Source organism: Panthera pardus, unplaced genomic scaffold (genome assembly GCF_024362965.1).
Source record: "Panthera pardus isolate Hobbes unplaced genomic scaffold, ASM2436296v1 HiC_scaffold_12, whole genome shotgun sequence".
Lineage (NCBI taxonomy): Eukaryota > Metazoa > Chordata > Mammalia > Carnivora > Felidae > Panthera > Panthera pardus.
This window is the reverse complement of record NW_026526677.1, coordinates 42,888,016-42,913,330: the sequence shown is the minus strand read 5'-3', so window position 1 is coordinate 42,913,330 and position 25,315 is coordinate 42,888,016. Positions and strand designations below refer to the sequence as shown.

General features: G+C 34.5%; 1 protein-coding gene and 1 pseudogene across 27 annotated transcripts in view; one reads left to right on the top strand and one right to left on the bottom strand.

Moving 5' to 3' along the window:
• Nucleotides 1-25,315, bottom strand: part of SOX6 (SRY-box transcription factor 6) — a 697,806-nt gene that overhangs the window by 216,544 nt on the left and 455,947 nt on the right. The gene's annotated exons all lie outside the window — the stretch shown is intronic.
• LOC109271186 (phosphatidylinositol N-acetylglucosaminyltransferase subunit P-like) lies at nt 11,433-11,902 on the top strand (annotated as a pseudogene).

The following is a 25,315-nucleotide window of genomic DNA, read 5'->3' as shown; positions in this document are numbered from 1 at the left end:
TGAATTAGATAAGAATCTTAGCGCCATCCATAATTCTATAGAGAAAAGTGGTGGGGAGGAAGAGCAAATGATAGGCCACAAGGGGTACTTCTACCTGACTGCCATTGAAGGCCAGGCTCTGTGTAATATTCATCTCCATGACAAAGCACAAATTAACTACCGGTGCCTACCACTTATTTTGTGCTCAATGAAGTTGAAATGAACTCATAACCAACTCTATCTAAATTGTTAGCTCCCAGAATAGTTGGAGACAGGTAGCCACAGCAATGGATAAACCAGATGGAATTGCTCTAGACTTCAGCAGTATTTGAGCCATATCTGAGTTGCTGCCAGTTTAGTTACTACTGTTAACTGTCTGAAATTGAAAATCATCTCCACTGCTATGTAAGCAGTAGAAAATCAAATCCAATTAAAGGAGATAAATAATGAAATTTGAAAAACTAAAGAAATGTAGACACAGATTCTATATACATTTTTTTGAGCACATATGATGGTCCAAATACTTCCTATGCGTAAGTGTTAGTACTTAGCATTTTTATCTGTTTCGACAAACTTAAGAAAATGAGCTAAATAAGATTAAAATATGTCCAAGATAACATAGCTTGTAATCAATAGAGCCATGATTCTAAGCCAGAAGATCTGATCCCCAAGCCCAGGCTTTTTCCAGTAAAACACAAATGTTTCTAGGGGGAAAAAAATGACAACTAGTTGAAGACAATGACCTCACACAGTCTTCATGAAGTCCTTTTTTGCATTTTTTTAAAAGTTAAACACTTTGTTGGTAGATTTAATGGTATTAAAAGGCAAACTAATTTATACTTAGGAAAATTATAATTTAATATTATTTAAAATGTTGTAAATAATTAATAAAATCTAATGACTAAGAGGACTGAGTCTACATAAACAGATTGGAAAATTCTCTACTCAGAAGATGTTATACCTAGAAATTAAATTTTTAACTGTATGAAAAAAAAATTTAAACACTTCTCTGAACACCAAATACAATTTAGAAGGTAGAATCAACTGAAAGACTACATACATTATGTGGATAAGTAATTATACAAAAAACATTTCAAAGGGACTTATATTATTGTATTAACCCTTTCTAACATCACCTTTCTGCAATAAAACTGAATTATATAGCAAGATACTGTAATCAGAAAACAGTTTCTAATTCTTTTTTATTAAAGTTTATTTACTTATTTTGAGAGAGAGGGAGAGGGAGAGGAGAAGGAAAGGGAGGGACAGATAGAGAGGGAGGGCGAGAATCCCAACTGGGCTTTGTGCTGTCAGTGGGGAGCCTGATGCAGGGTTCTCTGTCGGGCTCAATCCCAAAAACTGTGAGATCATGACCTGAGCAGAAACCAATACAACCACTGACTGAGCTACCTAGGTACCCCTCTAATTTTTAATAGCTGAAAGAAAGAACTACAAAAAAAGTTACATACAGTTGTTTGGCCAACCCATTCAGCTGTTCTTATGCCACCAAAGCTTTTTTAGGGGAACGTTTTAAGAAAGTATTCTTTTTTAATACAAAATACATTCTTTGATTGAATTCAAAAATTGGAAAGGTGACCCTGCCTATTTTACTATCTATGATCCAGGTCAGTGTCTCGCAACATTTTAAACTCTATGCCTCCTATGCAGCTTGCTAATGCTACGTTTTGCATACCTCCACTAGCCAAGATTTTATTCAGCTGATTCACTCTCTATAGTTTCTTTAATAACAGGTGTACTAATAAGCTGTAACAAGTGACAAGCAACCTCATTTGAGATTTCTGCTCTACTTGTCAAAAACAATTATAACTGGGGCACCTGGGTGGCTCAACTGGTTAAGCGTCCAACTTCGGCTCAGGTCATGGTCTCACAGTTCATGACTCCCAGTCCCGCGTTGGGCTCTGTGCTTACAGCTCGGAGCCTGGAGCCTGCTTTGGATTCTGTGTCTCCCTCTCTCTCTGCCCCCTCCACCACTCGCACCCTGCCTTTCTCTCTCTCTCTCTCTCTCAAAAATAAATAAACATTTTTAAAAATTAAAAAAAAACAATTATAATTAAGTTAAATGAGTATTTCCAGCTTGTCTCTTCTACACCTACCAGTTTAAAACAAAGTTGAAAAAATTTAACTACTCACTGACTTTTTAAAAATAATGCATTCTTACCATCCTATTTGACACATCTATAGTATATCTCTTAACCTCTCTAAAAATGTTGATAGGTCCTTTCTGTTATTTTTTTGCTTCTGACCTAATTTTTTTTCTTTTTAAAGTTTTCATTCAAATTCCAGTTAGCTAACATATAGTGTAATATTAGTTTCAGATCTACAATATAGTGATTCAACACTTCCATACAACACCCGGTGCTCATCACACTTTAATTTCCATCACCTATTTCACTGCCCCCCCACCCCCCACCCCCCGCCCCTTTGGTAACCTTCTGTTTGTTCTCTATAGTTAAGAGTCTATTTCATGGTTTGCCTCTCACGTGCTTTGTCCCCCCGCTTTACTCATTTGTTTTATTTCTTAAATTCCACATATGAGTGAAACCATATGGTATTTATCTTACTCTGACTAACTTATTTCACTTAGCATAATATTCTCCAGGTCTATCCATGTCATTGCAAATAGCAAGATTTCCTTCTTTATTATGGCTGAGTAATATTCCATTGCATATATATACTACATCTACTTTGTCCATTCATCACTCAATGGTCACTTAGTCTGTTTCCATAATTTGGTTTTTGTGGATAATACTGCTATAAACATTGGGGTGCATGTATCCCCTTGAATTAGTATTTTTTATTCTTTGGGTAAATACCTAGTAGTGGAATTGCTGGGTCATAGGGTAGCTCCATTTTTAACTCTTTGAGGAACCTCTATGGTGTTTTCCAGAGTGGCTGCACCAGTCTGCATTCCCACCAGGAGTGCAAGAGGGTTCCCCTTTCTCCACATCCTTGCCAACACCTGTTTTTTTTGTGCTGTTGATTTTAGTCATTCTGACAGGTGTGAGGTGATATTTCATTGTCTTTCTGTCTTTTTAATGTGCTGTGATTCCAGCAGTACTCAATTATTGTGCAAGAATGACATATTTCATTTTTGTTGTGTTCCATGACAAAGACAATTTACCTGATTACCAAATGACATTTACTTGATGTCATTTGTCTTTTAATTTGTCTACTATTAGCTATTTCCCCAGTACCTAAAACAGGTCCAGACACATAGTAGATCTTTAACAAATACTTGTTGAAAGAAATTATGTGAATTAATTCAGATAATTTGTCATCCAAATTAAGACATTTATTAAATGAATGGAGGCACTGTGAAATAGTACATCAAGAACACAGGTGTAAACCAGGCAATCAAATATAGTCATAACTTATTCTCACTTAATGTCAGTTTCTAAATAATGCTACCTAAACAGAACCCTAAAGTTGCTAAATTTTGTAAAAATTCTATATGAATTTTATGTTTTTGGTAAGCCTGAAATATGGATGATGAAATTCTATAGAATAATTAGGCTCAATTCATCACTATTGAACATATGCAGAAATTCAAAATCAACAAATATAGATATAATAGACCCATCATCTAGAGTAATCCTAACAATATAATCTTAGTTTCATAAAGCTGGTACAAATGCTCTTTATTTGCCAAGTATTCTGAAGAGAAGTTTTTAATATAGCATTCATAGAAATAGTCAATCAATTTTCCATGAAATGTAATTCCCAATTAAGGAGATACAAGGTCATGCTAATTTTTCTCATTTTAGAAGAGACAAGCTTATAATTTTACTTAGTAATAAGCCAAACAACACAAAAATGTCCATCTGAAAATGATAAGAATATTTAAATGTCTAAATCTTATACCAATCTGTCATTTAAAATTTCAATTTTGATATTAAGCACAAGTTCTTGTTTCATATGATAAATATACCAACACACACATCAATGAAAAACCTGCATTTGCTTCTGAAGATTCTGAGGCCTTGGGTTATATATCTAATGAAGAAGTAATGAAAATTATTGTAAAGGAAAAAAAGGAAAGTCCTATCTAGAATATAAACAGTAAACCAAAACTTTCCTGGTTTATTTTAAGTTGAAAAGTCAACCAAACTTTTGGAAATTTATACCAGACTTATAGTCAACAAAAACCATAGAGTCAATGGCCTTTGAGTAAATTCTATGAGAAAAGTATTTCCCTCAGTCCTACAAAAAATCTACATGCCTACAATTATTCCAGAGAGTTTATAGTTAAGTTTCTAGGAAATCAACACAACATTGTTTACCAAACTTCTTCCCAACATAGAAAAATAAGTAATTCCCAAATTATATTAATAGGAGAATTAAAAGAAACCCCTTATACCTCCAGAATTGAGCTACAATTGAGTCCTAAACTAATTTTCAAGCTTACACACAGGCAGTTCTAACCAGATATTACCAAGTGTAGTGGAATTGAAATTAAGTACAATTAAATTAAATACAATTCCTACCCGGATCCCATAAATAAATATATTTTATAAAGTGTAGATTATTATAAAGACCATCAATAATTTTTTAACAACTGAAGGATCTAAACCAAGTGAAGATTTAAAAGGCACTGGGAAAGGAAGCAAACACCAAAATACAGGAAAATCTACTAAGTGTGATTTGGGAAAAAGGACTCTGCCATTTCTGGAATTTTTCAGGCACTGTTTTGTAGGGATACCAGAGTTACGTTGTAACAGTGTTAGTTCATAGTTGTAAAAGTTCTATCAGAGGCAGCAGAAAATCTTTTTTTTTTTAAGGAAAAAAATCTAAATACTAAAGTGAACATCAATTAAGACATTTCAAAACTGCGTAAATCCAAAGGCAAGTGTTAAATCTCTACAATGTCAATAGAACTAAATAATTTGGTGTGAATTTGGAACCAAATTCAGTTAAACAATAACTATTAACAAATGTATAAAAATTTAGTTTTCCAACTTTAAGCAGAGAGTGGATTCACCTACTCAGAGCAGAAAGAAAAAAAAAAGGAGCAAAAGTGACTCAAGCACATGTGAGTCTTTTGTATGGCAAGGAGAGGAAGGAAACAAATAAACAAGACTCTCCCAAGAAGATCCACAAGTTAGAGTTGGGGGCCAATGTATTCTAGGCAATAAAAAATATTTTAGAGTTAGGGAAAACACTTCCAAGTTTTAATTATCATTGCAACAAGCCAAAGACAAGTGAATTCCCAGATTATCAGACATGGCTATATTTAAATGTAAGCTCTTAAATCCATTCATGAACTAAATATAAACATCTGAAGTAGTTGCTGTTTGGAATTATCTGTGCAACTGAGAACACAGGTAATCAAGAGTTGACTATATATACTCTTTTGTTCCCTCCATTTGGTCAGATGAACTGAATAATCAACAGCAGTTAAGGCCATTTGGAAAGAGCCAATAACAGTTTACTCTGGCAACCCAAGAAATACAAGACTGAGATCATCAGCAAGGGTGAGGTATATTATTATTACTATGGTTCATTTCATTATCATTGTAAAATAAGAAACATGGTAGAAATTCTACCAGGTTAGTAACTCTACCAAGATAAAAAATATACAGTAATTATTCAGTAATAGGCTACTCATTTTAACCTTCTATTTGAGTTACTAAAGTGATAAAAGTCTATCATAAAAATGGCCTTATATCAAAATGGATATGGAACATTATTAAATATTTCATTTGTATAAGGTAAGTATACATGAATGATAACATTGTTTCCACTAATCTGTACATGAAAATAGGCTAGACATAATAAAAATCAAAACAACTATAACCATAAGAGACTCGAATACAGAGAACAAAGTGAGGGTTGCTGAAGCAGAAGTGGGTGGGGAAATGGGCTGAATGAGTGATGAGCATGAGCACTGGGTAAGTGATGAATAACTGGGTTCTACTCCTGAAACCAATACTACACTGTATGTTAACTAACTTGAATTTAAATGAAAAAATTAACCAAAATTCAAAACAACTAAAAAGGTACTAGAAAGTGCTTTCACATACATTGAGCCTTAAAACCACCTAGTAAGGCAGCTATTATTATCGGCATCACCAATTTGCAAAGGAAGAAAAGACAGAGAGGACACAAGATTTACTTAAAATCACACAGCCCGATCTTAAAACCTAAATTCAAACCTATTTATCTTTCCACTTCAAAAACAGCCAATTCTTTTAGACTGATATTCCGAGAATACATTTTCTTATCTTGAAGTTTTACAGTTCTTATTAGCATTAGAGTAACATTGTGCTTATTTTCCCCAGACTGAAGTCCCAGGTTGACCCCATACACCTAAGAACAGAACTGGAAGAAGGGAGAGAGTGCATATGTGTGTGTGTGTGCGTGTGTGTGTGTGTGTGCGCGTGTGTGTGTGTGTGTGTGTGTGTGTGTGTGTGCATGTCTGGTATGTGTATATGTATATAGCTCCAAATGTACTTCCCAATTTGAACATAAGCAAACAGTTGTTACAAAGCTCACTGCCTATCTGAGACTTTTAAGGGGGGAAAGGGAGCATTATAAAAGAAAGAAAAATACCTCACATTTTTCCCTATCACAGTTTGTTTGTTCCCCATATTTTCCATCACTGGTTTTACCACCATTAATCTACATGTCAAGGTGATTTTTCAAAAAATTATCTAAAAAAAATAACTTGAAGTGTCTTTTTAAAGTATACTTATTTAAATGATCATAGACTCAGAAAATCAATATTGTAAAGAATCAAAGAAGTCATTCAACTCCCAAATTTTACAAAATCAGGAAGCTGAAAGCCAGAAGGGAAAGTGATATGCCTGATGTCATAAAGGTAATTTGAGTTAGGACTAGAACATAGAAGTCCTGATCCTTTCACTGTAACATGTCACCTCTGAAAAACTCAAGTGAAATAATCCACTTTAAATCATTTTGGGGCACCTGGGTGGCTCAGCTGGTTAAGTGCTCAACTCTTGACCTCAGCTCAGGTCATGATTTCACTGCTCCTGAGATCAAGCCCTGAGTCAGGCTTCATGCTGACAACACAGAGCCTGTTTGGGATTTACTCTTTCCCTCTCTGTCTGTCCCTCCCTTGCACACACACTCCCCCTCTCTCCCTCCCTTCTTCTCCCTCAAAATAAATAAATAAACTTAAAAAAATCATTTTTGCAAGATAGTTGATTTTGGTAATCATTTTCCTCTATCCATTTAAAAAGCAATATTGATTCTTATTTAGACTTCCTCAAGCTTATCATGTAATCTAACAATGGAATGCTAGTCAATGACAGAAGCAATCAATAGGGAAATATTTTCAAAAGCACAACTTGTCCAAAGATACTAACATTTTCACTCTGAAACCTCAGCATGGAAGTTTTCGTATGTGCTGGGTTACAGAGATTAATCAGAGTTTAAATGATACTTTTTAAGAAATAGAAAATCAGGATGTTTCATAGGTAAACAGTTACTTATGGACTTGGAAAGATTTCAGTGCCCACCACTGATCAAATTTAACAACAGGAATATTATGGGCCACAAGAATCTTTGGTTTTCATTGGCTCTTGTATTAAAAAACCTGAGTGCCTGAGGGGTTCTCCAGATCCTAATTTCCTTTAAATAAGAGCAAGAACTATATAAAGAACATTGTTCTTAAGTTCCTCAGGAAACAAGGCATCATAACAAAAAGTGGTTTTATTTATTTTTTCATTTCTAACAAGATTTTCTCTATTTGAGATTACATTCTTAAGGATAAAATTCCATGTGTTGAAAGATATTCACTGAGGGGCACTGGGTGGCTCAGTCACTTAAGCTTCCAATTCTTGATCTCAGCTCAGGTCATGATCTCAAGGTTGTTGAAGTTGAGTCCCACATCGGCCTCTCCGATGACAGCACTGAGCCTGCTTCTGATTCTCTCTCCCTCTCTCTCTGTCCCTCTCCTGCTCGTGCTCTGTCTTTCAAAAATAAATATCTTAAAAAAGATATTCACTGAAACAATACTGATGACAGTGAAAAACTTAATAACAAATGGAAAGTCCAATTGTAGTGAAGCGATGAAGTGAACAGGGCTATCTGTATTCAGGTGCTGATTACACAGAGGCAAGTCAGATTTTTAACTATTTTTAGGAAAAGCCTTTTAAAACTGAAAAAAATGCCTGTGTGATAATGTCAAGTGGGAAAAAAAAGGAGCATAACACTGTGAAAAAAATAAGCAGAACAAAAAGATTTGAAAGGGGGCAATCTAACTTGAGTCTGTTTTTAACTGGCAAATGTTTTTCTTCAGTATGATCATATACTACAGATGTCCTGTGAACAACACAGGTTAAAGGTGCTGACCTCCTGTGCAGCTGAAAATCCACAGGTGTCTTTTTTTTTTGTTTAGTTTTTATTTAAATTCCAACTTGTTAACATACAGTGTAGTATTAATTTCAGGTGTACAACATAGTGATTCAGCACTTTCATAACATCAGCAGGCTCATCACAACAAGTGCACTTCCTTAATGCTCATCACCTATTTCACCATCTGCCACCCCACCTCCCCTCTGGTACAGTTTGTTCTCTATGGTTAAGAGTCTGTTTCTTGGCTTGCCTCTCTCTCTCTTTTTCAGAAAAGTGATTTTAAAAAATCAGTGGCATTTTGGGAATGTAGGATAAAAGAAATGCAGAAACTGATAAAGATTGAACAGATAAAACTCAAGCTGAGGTCAGATAAATCACGTAAGTATATATTTCACAAGTTTCTTGTTGGCTAGTACATAGAGAATGACAGAAATAGAAAAAAAAACCCCAAAACAGTATGATGTTCATCTTATAATTTTCAAGCTGTGTAATAAGAGTTAACAGAGCATATAAAAATATTTGATTATCAAGTTGTATAGTGTTAAGTAACTGGAACATAAATCCTGATATCTGGGTTCTAGTTTTACTTTTGCCACTTTGTACAAGTAGCTTTTTGAGCCTCCATTTCCCCACCTGTAAAATGAGGGTGTTGGACTAGATAATCTGTTAAGGATTCCAGTCCTATCAGCTATGTTATAGGCTATAATCTAGAAATATTCTGTGAGTATAGACACTCTCTGCAATTTTAGTTTTTTTTTATGAAAATCATTCAATCTTGCCTGTATCTGTAAAGATCATTAGTATCTTGGTAGCACGAGAAAAAGCAATTTATGTGACCAAGAACTATAAATGTAAACATATCATATACATATACATGTGAAAGAAGATTCAAAATGAAATAACCACTGCTAGGAGAGTCCTTCAAAATAGTGTCAAAAGGACAACGAGGACCTATGCGTGTCTCCTGCTTCAGCTGTCAGAACACCATGAATTTTTTACTTTTGTCAACTGCAATTTGTCAGTTGCAACTCCACCACCTCCTTGAACACATCCTTCTAATTTGAACTGAAATAGAAATGATGTAAAGCCTATTAGCTAAGTAACCAATTGTGTATTAGGTAGTCAGTTTAAACTCTGCCAGTGCCAATCATAATTCTTTCAAAACAAGTTACACAACCTTATGTCTTTTGCCATTGTAAGCCTGCATTCCCATTCCTAACTGGGAGCACACTTTCGATTTCTGTGGATTCTGTGTCTCCCAGGTTGCAATCCCTAAGACCCCAAAAAACTCTCTGGTTGCTTTACAGCCTCTTCTTGATCAACAATACATATATACCCAACAATACATATATACCCATATATATCTAATGGGTATATCAATTAATGCTGGATTAATTGATATCCAGCATTAATTTTTCAGATGTGATTTTTTTTCAGCTAGAGGAACTTCACCAAATTTAAAAACTGTTTTCTTTTATAATGTGACACTATAATTAACATCAGCAAACTAATTCGCAAAATATATTTTTGCTTCTTTGTGTTTACGGAAGAAAAAAATGGAATAAAAGCAGAACATATAAGTTGAACTTATGTCACTCTGTACATGAACAAATGTAACTGGATTTCTTGACTAACAGTTTCATATGTAAGTCCACTGGGTTTTGTTTACATATTATAGGAATAATCTGATTTAGGAAGCTGTAGGGTGAAATGTTTAACAGCATGGACTCTGGAGCCAGATTGCCTAGTTTTAAATTTCAGTTCCACTATTTCCTAAGGCTATAACTTCGATCTTATTGATTTCTCTTATAAAATTCAGTATTGTATAGATCAAATAAGTTAATACAAATTAATACAAGTGAAGCACTTAGAACAGCGCTGCACATAGTAAACATTCAATAAATATTTGCTGATATAGTCATATAATGGCTATGTTAAAAATCCATTTTAGAATCTATCCTAACAGTGAACACAAGTTACATGATACAGGATTATGATATAGCTTTTCAAATTAGAACTTTTAAAAAAGTTCTAAAATAAGACAACTGTCACTGACTACAAAATATCACTTTATTCCAACATCTGCACAGATGAGGATGGAAGTTGTAAATCCAGGCCTGAGCCTGTCACTCACCCAGTTAAACTCTTCAATGGTTCTCCACTAATGAAGTCCAGACTATTTAATTTTTTTAATGTTTATTTATTTTGAGAGAGAGAGAGAGAAAGGGTGTCCGTGAGCAGAGGAGGGGCAGAGTGAGACGAGAGAGAGAATCCCAAGCAGGCTCCACACTCAATTCAGAGCCCAACGTGGGGCTTGATCCCACAACCATGAGATCATGACCTGAGCCAAAATCAAGAGTTGGACACTTAATCAACTGAGCCACTCAGGTGCCCCCAGACTTTTTCTTAAATGGCTACATACTCCCCTTTACGATTTTGCACTTGCTTGCCCATCTCATCCTATCTTTCACCTTTTCTGTCCAGTTTTAACACCTGCCCCCCTCAACCACAAATGCACACACACATGCACACTACTTTCACTAAAAACATGAAATTCCCCAGAAAAGTAATTTCTCTCTCACATTTCTAGGTCTCATCATCCATGCTATTCATATTGCCTGAAGCATTCTTCCACCCTTTTTCTCTTCTGTAGTGTTACTTTAAAACTGAAAGCCAGGAATAAGCGGATGTTTATCAAAAGAGGAATGGATAAACAAATTATTCTTCATTGATCTGGGTATATTACGCAGGCAGCTCTTAAGATAATGTAAAGAATTCATTCATTCATTTAACAAATATTTACTGAGTATCTTCAATGTACTCTTTTAAATTTTATCCTCAAGATATCCACAAGATATCCACAAAAATTTTATCCTCAAGAATGAGATAAATCTATATTAAGTTTTTAAAAAAGCAAGTTGCATAACACATTTTTATTTTAAAAATGCTATTTTAAAAATAGGCTGACAGGGGTAGAACAGAGAGAGAATTTTATGTTATACTTTATATTATTTCTATATTATATTGTGCAATAATGTACATTTATAAGTGATAGTATACAATTCTTGAGAATTATTAAGAATACAATATCTCAACACCCACACTCCCATACACCCATGGAGGGAGGATGGAAGGCCCTATTCCCCAGGCATCTTGGCTGTAGTGTGACAAGATTGTCTAAAGCCACAGGGAAAATTGTGGAAAATTCACCATCGCCATTGCCACAATTTATGGCTTTGTTCGTAAGTCCCAATTAGGCTACATACTATGTCTTGAAGGGGCTTTTGTTCTTGAATCTTGACTAAACTCCTTAGACTAAACCTATTGGCCTCAAAAATATTGGACAGTTGCACTGCCTGCCTACCACTTCACTACTACAGTTATTGGTTATGTACTATCATTTGGAATAAACATGATGAGTACATCTCCACTCATTTCCATTCATACAGTTATGGACAACTATGCTAAAAGTCAACAGCAAAAGAAATACCAAGAAGATGACATCCCAGCATTAAGAGATTTTCCCATTAGTGAAGCAAACCAAATGTTCTTTCTTGAAGCCAAAAAACTTTACACCAAAAACTGAATTGTGTGTAGACTAACACCAAGCATTTATTATAAGTTTTTGACATAATAGTTTTGGCCATAATTATTTTGACTACCTCTGTTATTAATACCTGATATTGAAATGTAAAAATATTAAGTTGAACTCTTAATTTGAAATCCATTAATATCATTAAATGTTCTCAAATATTCATTTTTAATGGACAGACTAAATAAAATCATGTGTTAAAAAAAGAATAAAATATCTCTCACTCAAGGGTAATTGTTTAGAAGTTATTTTTTCCCAATATAAAAATAATTTCTATTGAAGGTCACTTAAGGAAAATTAAGGGCATAGAATTTGAGGTGAGAAGATACTTAAAGAAATTTGTTTCCTTGTAAATTAATGTTTTAAATACTTTTGTATTACTGAATAATAATCAAAGATTTAAAAAATAATAAACATTTAACTTTCTTGAAAGAGAATATTTATTCCCCACACTACCATTATATTTACATCTATCACTTGACTCATACTTCTCAAAAAGTATTTTGGACATCATCTGGGTCCACTTTTATATGAATGCTATATCCATAAAATTATGTTTATAATATTACTATGATCCTTTTTGTGTTTTTCACTGCATTGACATTTGCCCTAATGGTGTAAAACCAATAATAAGTAAAATTATGGGTGCCTTATCTAAAATTACTATGCCTTATCAGAAATCAAGCCAGCAGCACTGAATTGTACTAGTTAGTGGTCACTGAAGTCTTTGTAACCAGGTATTTTTTAAATGTCAGTTTCACTTAAAAATTCTTGATGAAACAGTAAAAATAATATATTAATCTTATTAAATCTCAACTTAGAGTATACTTTAATTACATATAAAGTATTTCTGCTACATACAAAAATAACAATAGTTTTCCTGAGGAAAAGCATTTGTGTGATTCTTCGAGATCCAAACTAATAGCTTTTTTCCATAGAATGCCATTTCTACTTGAAAGAATAATGGACAGGAAAAGAATAGCATTCAAACTTAATTTTTTTTTAATTCAAGTATAGCTAACATACAGTGTTATATTAGTTTCAGGTATACAATATAATGATTCAACAATTCTACACATTAAGCAGTGCTCATCATGATAAGCGTACTCTTTAATCCCTATCACCTATTTCGCCAATCCACCTAACACCTCCCTTCTAGGAACCACCAGTTTGTTCTGTATAGTTAAGAGTCTTTTTTTTTCCCCTTTTTAATTTGTTCATTTGTTTTGTTTCTTAAATTCCACATATGAGGGAAATAATGTGGTATCTGCTATTCTCTGACCGACTTATTTCACTTAGCATTATACCATCTAGATGTATCCATATTTTTGTAAATGGCAAGATTTCATTCTTCTTCATGGCTGAGTGATATTCCATTGTATATATACCACATCTTCTTAATCCATTCATGTATGGATAGACACTTGGGTTGTTTCCATACCTTGGATTTTAAAATATATTTTCTCAAATATAATATGAAGAGAGTCTCTTGACTTCAAGGAAAACAACTGACTGTATTTGTTTTCAATAATCAAATTGTTTATGAATGTGACATTGGTGGATGTGATTATTTTATATTGTATCATGAAATACATCAACATTTAGAAGTTCCATATAACTCAGTGATCCAATATTTTCCAAATGACCAACCCATGTTGTCATAAAATCATACATTGCTAAAAGATCCATTCAAAGTATGTTAGACCAATGGAATTTAAAATGATGTAATAAAATGTGAAGAACTCATCATCTTTCAGATTCCAAATTGCAGTTAACCTTTATATTACTTGTAAATTATACTACAAAGAAGCATATCCATAATTATCTATAAAAGTTATTAAAATACTCCATTTTCTAAACACATATATGCATGGTGCTTCACATACTTCAACCAAAACAACAGATTGCAACAGATTGAATGCAGGAGCAGACATGAGAATTCAACTATGTCCCATTAAGCCTGACATTAAATAACTGTGCAAAAAAGTGAGATAATATCACTCTTCACACTAAATTATTTTTTAGACATTATAGGTATTTTTGTAAAGACTATTTTAGCAACACATTTGTTATTTAAATTAATTAACAAATGTTTAATTATTTTCACTTTTAATTTCTAATACTAAGTATACTAATACTAAGTATGTCAATAGACAAAAAGCCACATAAACAAAACTTCTTTGGGTCCTCAAATAGACCTAAAATTGCTGACCTATCTGTAAACAATTCTGAGACCTTAATCTCACCAGACTACAAGCAAATTGAGTTAATTGCTTCCCCAACTCCAAAGACATAGTAGACACAAATATGTGCTAAATGTAAATGATCCTCAAAACTACTTCAGGAAAATATACAATTTTAGAATGAATGAAGGGTAAAGGTTTAAAATTAGAAATGAGCTAAAAACTAGCTCTACCACTTATTAGATTTGTGGTTTTCTACGATTATTTATGCTTTTTCTGAGTCTTTGTTTCTTCACATATAAAATAAAATTTATATCCATCCAGCTAAACACTTGTTAAATATTAATAAATAAATATTATTCACTATTGTTAAATAAAAGAGTGAAGAATGTAGAACAGTTAGAACTCTTATACACTGCTGATGGTAATATAAAATGGTGCTGCTGCTCTAGAAAACAGTCAGTTCCTCATAAGGAGCTCGGTACATATACCCAAGAAGAATGAAAACATACATCCACACCAGAACTTGTACCATGTTCATTACAGCATTATTCATAATAGCCAATAAATGGAAGCAATCCATGTCCATCAACTGATGAATGGATGGATAAAATGGGGTATATATCCTTCAAGTGGAATATTACTTGCCAATAATAAGGAATTAAATATTAATACATGCTACAATACTGAACTTTGAAAACATTGTGCTCAGTGAAAGACACTAATCACAAAAAAACACATATAATTCCACTTATATTAAATGTACAGAATAGGCAAATCTAGAGAGATAGGAAGTAGATTAGGTGTTGCTTAGGGCTGGAAAGTTTGGAAAGAAATGGAGGGTGACTGCTAAAGGGTGAGAGATTCCCTTTAGGGTGATAAAAATATTCTAAAGTTTGATTGTGTGATAATTGTACAACTCTATGAATATACTTTTTTAAAAAACCTACTGAATTGCACTCTTTAAATGGGTGAATTTTAAGATATATGAATTATATCTCAATAAAGACATTGCTAACAATGCAAACAAACAAACAAGCACAGGTGAAAATGTCTAGCAAAATAAGTGACACACACCAGAAGTTCAGTAAATGCTTTTTTTGTCTTGATAATAACTGATGTGTCTCAAAATCTACTTACAAAACTAAGATACATCACAAAAATTTGAGGAGATTTAATTAGACTATGAGAAAAATTTGTATCTCAATGGTCAACAAACAGTATAATATATTCACAAAAGAAGTTCCCTTTTTGTTGTCTAGCTATTCTTATTGATTTTATACAAACTGTCCCTTTTTTAAAATTTCTGTGAAATATGAATGAAAAAAACAGGATGGATCTTTTAAGATTCCTTGTAGTTATTTAATATGAACTGAAATTTGATATCTGATTTAAATTTTGGTGTCTTAATTGAAGCTTCATAGTATAAAGTATGTTTGAGGAAAAATACAGAAAATCTTGTATATGAGATATGATAAAACCACTAAGCAGATATTTACTGGCAACTTCCCTCAGTTAAATTGCTATTTATGAAAAAAATTAAGTAATCTCTTTTTCATAATTCCTCTTGCTATTAAAGAACAAAATTATTAAATTGCACATTAAAGTTTTTGGTATTGCAAATTCATTAATCATAAAGCTTGCCTTGAAAAAAGCATGTCAAGAAAAATCATACTAGGAAGCAATGCACACTCTAGAACTATTGTCCTTTCCAATGGAAACAAAACTATCTATGCTTTTGTTTACTTGAGTCTTGCATTTGTGATGTTCATTTAAAAGAGGAATGTTTTGCAACTGAGTTTCAAATTTTAGATCTGCCTCTTGGCATAGTGAGCTGACAGATTTTGTGGTCTGGAGGCACAAACTAACTAGAATTTCCATTCAGAAGTGGCAGCATATTGGTGAAGCCAGGGTGAGAAAACAGAAGAATAAAACCAATTTCTCAGTCTTCTCCGACCCTCACAGGCTTCTTGTGTGCCTTCCTAATTCACTACATTCAGTCAATAATTCATGGAATAAATATTTTTTATATACCTTGGGTCAAGCAGTGAACCCACGCATACTCTGTTTTCATGCAATTTACCTTCCAGTCATGGAACTCAGATAATAAAAGAAATTAAAAAATAAAAAGTATATTAAGCTGCAGTAAATGTTATAGAAAAAAATAAAGCTAAGTAGGTAGAAGAGGTTCCAGTGTTAAATAAGACAGTCACAATAGGTCTCTCCAAGAATGTCAACTAAGCAAGAACTGAATTAAGCAAGAGCTGAAAATATGATCCATGAGAACATTTAGGAGCAGAGCATTCCAAGAAGAATAAACAACAAACGCAAAGGTCCTGAGGTGCGTGCCTGTTTGAGGAACATTAGTAGGTAAACATATGATGAACAAAAAAGAGCAAAAAGAAGAGGTGATATTTTGATAGAGTAAATATATATTTGGTCTTCATCCCCAGTTCCTGGCATAGAGCTTCAAAAATCTTTGTAATTTCCTGAGTGATAAGAGTGAGAGGAGTATCTATTATTCATAATAAGCCCCTTTCAACCATACCTGAGTCTATGTTTATGAGGTGACAGTTAATGAGCCCCTAGATAGCTTTAGGATGTGAGCTGGCTGCCAGAGGAACCAACTATGTGATTAGAGAATTGAAACTTTCAGCCCTACCCTTGACCTCTGAGAAGGGGAGAGAGGCTGGGGATTGAGTTAATCACCAATGGCCAATGATTTAATCAACCATACCTATGTGTATAATGGAGCCCCATAAAAACTCTAGACAGAGGTGTCCAGAGAGCTCCGGAGTTGGTGAATGCATCCTTACCCCAGGAGGGTGGAGCATCCCTCCAGGAAGAAACTCCTGGAACAGGAAAAGAACTCCTACACTGGGAACCTTCCAGACCTTGCCCCATGTAGCTCTTCATCTTGTGATTCATTTGTATCCTTTATAATAAAAAAGTAATAGTAGAGAATTTCCCTGAGTTCTGTGAGGTATGATAGCAAATAATCAAACCGAATAGGGGTTTGGGGAGCCACTGATTTGTATCCAACTTGGACAGAAGTGTGGATAACTTGGGGACCCATGACTTGTAATTGGTGTCTGAAGTAGGGGGGGCAGTCATGTGGGATCAAGCCTTTAACCTGTTGTGGGGGCAGTCTGTGCTAACTCTGGTTTGTTAGTATGAGAATTTAATTAAATCGTAGGACACCCAGCTGGTGTCCACAGAGCACTGAAGAATTGTTTGGCATGGAAAACTCACATTTTTTGTGTCAGAAGTGTTTTGAGAAGAGAAACAGTTTTCCCTTAGGAATGTAACAGAAATGAAGTTAGACAAGAAAGAGAGGACCATAGCTATCCTGTAGGGCCTTTTGGGCAATCATAGGGACTTTGGCCTTTATTCAAATTAATATGGGGGTCCATTAGAGGGTTTTCAGACAAAGGAGTGATGGGATTTAACTGACATGTTAAAAGGATCAACCTATAGCTTCTCTATGGAAAACAGATTATATGGAGACAAGGGAGAAAGCAGGGGATGTCAGCTGAGTGGCTAGCACAATAATTCAAGCAAGATAGACTGGCCTGGACCAAGTAATGGTAATGGCACATTTACACTGGATAATTTGAGAAGAGTTAAATAAAGTATTTACAAAAATATGGGGCAAGTTTTAAGGAAGACAACAAGGCATAATGATACACCCAAGGGCTAGTTATAGAATGAAGCTGTTGGGGAAAGAATGGTGGCTGGAACCAAGAGAACGTAGTTGTACGGAGAGGGTCATGAAAGGGTCACAACCATCCTACAGCAATATGGCAAGGAAAGAGCTGTGGAGAGGAAAAGGACACCAACCTTACTGTCCCTCAACTCTCCTGAGTGCCTCTCATTGGTTGAACCCAAATGGAAGTCAAAGAGAAAGAGAACTCACTCATCAGTGCTCTTGGTACACAGAGTGAGTTTAGAAGGCATAAAGAGGGGCAAATGGAAACTATGAGGATCAAGGTTAACTTGTAATGAGGATCAAGGTTAACTTCAAGGTTTGTGATCTGAGCACCTAGAATAGAGTTGATATTTATTGAGATGGGAAAGAATTTAGGTACAGTAGATCTGGGAAAGAAATTTAGGAATTCCATTACAGACATGTTAAATTTAAAATGTCCAAGTAGAAATGTACAGTAGAAAATTGGATATATAAATTTGGAGCTCAAGGAGGCCTGATTGGAAACATAAATTTTAACCCTAGTTGTCATGGATTTGAGATACCAGAAAAAATGTGACACTGATCTATAAATACAAATGATTCTCTTTCTTCAAGACATTATTCTTTTATTTACTTTGAAGGGAAAAAAACTTAAGTAATATTATAATCAATTCCCTTTTTAGCATCCTCTAAAGCATGAGCTAAAAAAAAATTGTAATTATCTGTGTTGTAAATAACTGTGTATGCCATTATAGACTGTGAGCTCCTTATGGAACAAACCATTTCTTAGTCATTTTTGTATTCCCAATACTTAGCATATAAAAGCCTCTCAAAAATTTTTGACACAAGACTGGAATTAATGAAAATATAAATAAATGAAAATAGGGTTGGGATTCATAGGGTGTCCTGAAGGTGCTATCTAAAATGCCCTATTAAGAAAACATGAATAGACACTTCTCTAAAGAAGACATCCGGATGGCCAACAGGCACATGAAAAGATGTTCAACGTCGCTCCTTATCAGGGAAATACAAATCAAAACCACACTCAGATACCACCTCACGCCAGTCAGAGTGGCCAAAATGAAGAAATCAGGAGACTATAGATGCTGGAGAGGATGTGGAGAAACAGGAACCCTCTTGCACTGTTGGTGGGAATGCAAATTGGTGCAGCCGCTCTGGAAAGCAGTGTGGAGGTTCCTCAGAAAATTAAAAATAGACCTACCCTATGACCCAGCAATAGCACTGCTAGGAATTTATCCAAGGGATACAGGAGTACTGATGCATAGGGGCACCTGTACCCCAATGTTTATAGCGGCACTCTCAACAATAGCCAAATTATGGAAAGAGCCTAAATGTCCATCAACTGATGAATGGATAAAGAAATTGTGGTTTATATACACAATGGAATACTACGTGGCAATGAGAAAAAATGAAATATGGCCTTTTGTAGCAACATGGATGGAACTGGAGAGTGTGATGCTAAGTGAAATAAGCCATACAGAGAAAGACAGATACCATATGGTTTCACTCTTATGTGGATCCTGAGAAACGTAACAGAAACCCATGGGGGAGGGGAATGAAAAAAAAAAAAAAAAAAAAAAAAAAGAGGTTAGAGTGGGAGAGAGCCAAAGCATAAGAGACTGTTAAAAACTGAGAACAAACTGAGGGTTGATGGGGGGTGGGAGGGAGGGCAGGGTGGGAGGGAGGGCAGGGTGGGTGATGGGTATTGAGGAGGGCACCTTTTGGGATGAGCACTGGGTGTTGTATGGAAACCAATTTGACAGTAAATTTCATATATTAAAAAAATAATAATAATAAAATAAAATAAAATAAAATAAAATAAAATGCCCTATTAATGGAAAAGTTTTGTTTTTGTAAAAAGAACTTCTTCTGATTGTCTGAAGACACAGATAACCTGACCTATCCTGTAACAAGAAGTCAAGGAGAAGCCAACAGTCAGGTTTTAAACAAAGAGGACTTAAGCAACTTTGAAAGCTTCTGTTGGTAAAGCAAAGAGAAAGCACTAAGGGAGTGTCGAATACAGTTAATAACAAATCACATTTATTTGTTTGTTTCCTGTGTCCTCAGGGCAGAACCTGCTTTTATTTTTTAAATTTAATGTACTTAGTTTAGCGTTTATCCTTTCAATACCTTTTTTCATATTGTTGTTACATATGAGTTTGTAAGAAAATGTGGTATTTTTACATGTTTTCAGTTGTATATTATATCCTATACCAGATACATAATTCTGTTTCTTTTTTCATTTAATATCATATTTTTAAATTCATACATGTTGATATATATATAGCTGTTGTTTATTCTGACTGCTTCTTTATTTTGATTGCTCTTATAAACAATGCTATAGTGAACATTCTTATACACATGCAAGAGTTGCTTTAGGAGATAAATATATACATATAAAAGTTGGATAGTTCACAGAATATGTGCATCTTCAACTTTGCTAGACCTAGCTAAACTCAAAGTAGATATATAAACTTACACTCCCACAAGTAGTTTATGAGAATTCCAGCTCCTGACACTTAATTTTTGCCAGTCTGATAGATATGAAATGGTATCTTATTATTGCTTTAATCTGCATTTCTCTAGTATTCATGCATCCTCTTCTGTAAATTGCCTAGTTAATTTTTAAGCCAGTGTGGAATCAACAAGCTATGTCTACCCCATGTATTTTGATTCCATATCAGTGGCCAGGTCTGTTCAAGAACCTTTGCCAAAGCCAAAAAGCAGTACCCCCAAACAAAGAAATTTGGATTTTCCTCTAGAAGCCACAAAATTGAGTGGGGGGTAACTCTCAGGGTCATGGGTGTAAGATATCAGAGAAAAGTTAGATACTGACATAAATGCAAATGGTTCTCTCTGAGAGTTTAATGTACTTTGACAGGGAAAAAAAATTAAAAGTTTACTCCATTTTCCTTAGCATGTCTAATGTCTCCCTTTCTGTCTTTCCTTGTGCATTGTTTTTGACTCTGACACATACTTAAACACAAAATCTGTATTAAATACAATGAAAAAGCATACTTAAAAATATTTGTATTAAACACAATGAAAAATAGTACTCAAAACAGGAAGCTGCTTTGTTGACAGTTTGATGAAAGAAAGAAGGATCAGCTTTCCCTTCGGCCATCAGTGGAGATGAGATAATTTCAAGTAACACAAAAACCAAAACGCTTCACCAAGCACACAGTATACATGTGAGAAAAATAGATTTTAATATAATTTCAGCAGTTCTGTATATAAGTTATGATCCATTCCCATAGATTTTTTAATAGATGCTCCTCAGTGAAAAAAAACTCTATTTATTGCAACAATATGCAAATCAGTAAACAATATGAACACCAATTTCAAAACTTCATATAATTCTTCCATCAAAATACTGTTTTCAGAAACCTCACTAAATTTGACATAATAACATTTTTTTGGCTTCTTTAATGTACATTGTCATAGGGATGTCTTATTACAGATAGCTGTAGATTCTACATTTTGACAGTATTAGAAGGATAGTCTTTATGACTGCTATAGTATAGAACAACATCGTCAAATAGAGCTCTCTGTGATAATGAAAGTGTTCTATATCTTTGCTACCAATACGGTAGCCCTGGTCACATGTGGTAATAAGTATCTGAAATGTGGTTCATGTGATTAAGGAACTAAATTTTAACTTTGTTTTAGTTGATTTGAATTTATTAAATAGTCAACATGTGGCAAATAACTTCTATAGTGGGAAGCACAGATTTAATGTAATCTAGAAAATTTTTCCTTTTATCTAGCCATAAATATTGGTCTCTGTACTAAGCAGATAGCCAAGACTGGACACTCTCTGCTCTAGGATCAGAGGTCACAACACTCTCCTCTTGGCAACATTGGCAGTGACCTAGTTCTCATCTCCTATCAAGTGCTAAATTACTGGGTACCTACTACCCAGGCCTTCCATATCTAATGTCCTGATTCTCATTTTTAGCAGAGGTTACATTTGACTCTTGTTATCTAACCTATAGGTGCTTGGATACCTGCTTTATGTGTTTCATGTTTCTATCTTGTGTCCTTGGGCATCTCTGCTCACTTAGGGTGACTCAGCTACATCAATAATCATTATCCCCAGCTCCTATAATGCCAGTGTTGATTGACTACATGATACTTCCTGCCAAAAAAATTCAGTAGTTATATCCTCATTCATGACATTAGCCAGACCTAAGGTATCTAACATATGAGATTTTTTTTAATGTTTATTTATTTATTTTAAGGGAGAGAGCGCAAGCAAGCATGAGCGCACATGAGTGGGGGAGGGGCAAAGACAGAGAGAGAGAGAGAGAGAGAGAGAGAGAGAGAGAGAGAGAATCCCCAGAAGGCTCCACACTGCCAGGGCAGACCCCATGCTGGGCTCAATCTCACAGCTGTGAGATCATGACCTGAGCCGATATCAAGAGTCAGATGCTCAACAAACTGAGCCATCCAGATGCCTTTAACATGCAAGATTTCTTTTTTTTAATTGTTTAAAGTTTATTATTTTGAGAGAGCGAGAGAGAACAGGGGCAGGGCAAAGAGAGAAGGACACACAGAATCGAAGCAGGTTCCAGGCTCTGAGCTGTCAGCACAGAGCCCGGATGTGAGGCTCAAACTCATGGAATGCGAGATTATGACCTGAGCCAAAGTTAGACACTTAACCCACTGAGCAATCCAGGTGCCCCTAACCTGTGAGATTTTTTAAGCACACTCCTGGGTCTGATTTCTCATGGTCTTCTTCTCAAGAAATTAAAATTGTTTGAATTGGGAACTGTTTAAGATAATCTGGTGACTTAATCCTCAAACTAACAGTGTCCTCTGTACATCCCCACATTAAAACACTTGTTATTCCATTAGTAACAGCTATTTCATTTTCCTAATGAGCAAAGAACAAAGCTTATTTCTAAAATATTTGGAGAGATATTGGAAAATTGTGGTATGAATTGAAAGAACTTTGATACAAATAATTAATAGATTCCAGTGTGAGATACGGATTATAGGCATAATAGTAAGTGGTCATTGTATGTGAGAGATGACAATCTTCCCTTAACTATTTTTCCTAACTTTAATTATTAACCACATTATAATTTATTATTAAAATTCTATTCACGGTTCATAAATTTTTGCAGTAGACACACAAAAATACATGCCACTATGCTAGAAATGTAAAGATACTAATAGTCTAGACAGCATTCAGAGTTTCTAAAGTTTCTGTTCTACAATCACTTTCATGACATACCCAGGCACTTTGTCAACTGTCAAATAACCAGAGATGATTCACTGTTGAATTGTAGATCAGATTTTCCTAAAAAGCCAGAATAATATTAAATAATCCTTGACAGCAAATAAAAAAACGTAAAAGATACTAAAAGACAACATCCCCAAACCTGATTCATTTAAATTAATAGAAAAAGGGAAATCTACAGTAGCCAAATTTGAATAGAAGAACTATATATATTAAAAAGAAAAAAAATCCCACTAATCTAAAAAGAAAAAAGTAACTTCGGTTTTTGTTATTTCTTTAATTTTGTTTTTGTTTTTCTGCTTGTTTATTTAGCTCAAAGAGTCATATGGAAGACTTGGGAAATGCATGGGGAAATGTGTCCCAATAATGATCCAAAGAGATATTAGCATGTTTTGGTGGAAAGAACATAAACTTGAAGCACTATATAGTCCTCCATTCAAATCCTGGATTGTTCATTATTATCTTGGTGTCTTGAGAAAAATTCTCCTGAGACTCTGTTCCTTCCTTTGCAAAAGGAAGATGATGATGCCAACCTCATGCCATTGGTTTGAGGATTAAGTAAGATAAAATAAACAAAAGCACTGTGACACACTATATTTGCCCAATAAATGTTAGTCTTTGCTTTTGACAGCACCCTCCTCTCATGCCTCTCTGTAGGTTTTTAAAAACCTATTTAAAAAAAAAAATTTAAAAAAAGCATTTCTCATGTCTGACTGGTAGAAAATACGAAGTATTGTAAACTGTACATAGTCTAACACAATGGTAGGCAAATAATAAGCACTGGGAAAAAAAAGATTTGTGGATTGATTGAGATTCTATAAATGCATTCCTTCTTGAAAGCAGAGGATGGATGAGATCAATTCTAAAGATCCTTTCCTCGTTCTGGGATTCACGTTCTAGTAGGAAAGCTTCTTTCAGTGTCAACCACAGTAAGAATAAGTTCATCATGAAGGGGAAAAAAGTGATTTTTTTCCTGGTCCTACCTCTAGTTTGTTTTAGGAAATACAATACAGAGAATCTCCTCAGGGCCCTTCCTGTAATCTTAAGTAAACTCTTCTTTCTAAATTGAAAAAGATCATAATTATTTTTCTCCAGTATTTCAATTCATCTAATTCATCACTTCTTACTCATTTGTTTCTTGATCATGCATTCTGATTCCATCTCAGACAAGCCTTTGTAAATATTAAAAATATGGTCCAGGTAGAGAGAGCACCACTTCAAGTGGTGGTGATCCCCTCCTCTTCTTCCTGACACCAAAACTGAAAAATATGCAAAGAAGAAGACCTGGGACAAGTACCAATTACTCCAGGAAAATGCTTTTCAGCATCCAGCTGGGAGGGCAACCCTAAACTGTGGTATCACGGCTGAGAAATACACAGTCAACTATGGAGACTAGAGAAGAGCCATCATGCTTCAAGGCAAATGCCTATTGGCACTAAACTATGGCTGGAAAAATAAAAGAGCTCCTTTTAGTAACCAGTTAACAAGAAATCCAGGACTCTCAATGGGTATGAAAGCCTATGTTTAAGCAAAACCACAGAATGGTTGTGCCCATTTCATTTTCTTTAGCACTCTTAATAAACTTCTATTTATGCTCCCTTGATGTTACCAGCTTAAACTTGAGGGTCTCAGTAGGTTTTCCCACATTTCAGCATGGAAAAACTTCTAGCCATATAGATTTATGTAAAGCACTCTGCATCCTTCACTGTCTCTTGAAATCTTGCAACCCAAGGACAATTGCATATTTAAACATTAAAGGTGGTTTTTCTAACTTGAGTAGAAATGTATCTCTGGGTCCAGAAAAAACTAAAGTTTTTTCATTAATAACTATATTAGCTGGCAATTGCCACAGATGAATTTCAAAGCAGTAAAAGCCTACCTGTTTATAATATTAAAAAATAAGTTTAAACCTTCATTTAAAAAGGATGATTACGAGCAAATTTTAGAAATGTCTTACATTTGTAAAGATCTGTAGATGTCTTCTACAATCACTCTTCTATAAATAACCACACTCTTCTAACAAACCTTAAAATCAGACTGCTCTCAATAGAAAACTCACATTTTTCTCCAATAATCTCTACTTCTGAGTCTATTTGAAAAGTTGGTCAAAGACAGGAGCCATGTGCACATGTATGGTTTTGATTCCATCTATACTCCTGCCCTAATTCTTGTGGCTTGGACCCATTCCAGGTGCTCTGCCTTACCCTGTGGTTTGTATTTGAGATCCCCTTTTCTGACTCATTGCATTCTCCTGATTGACAAACAGATTT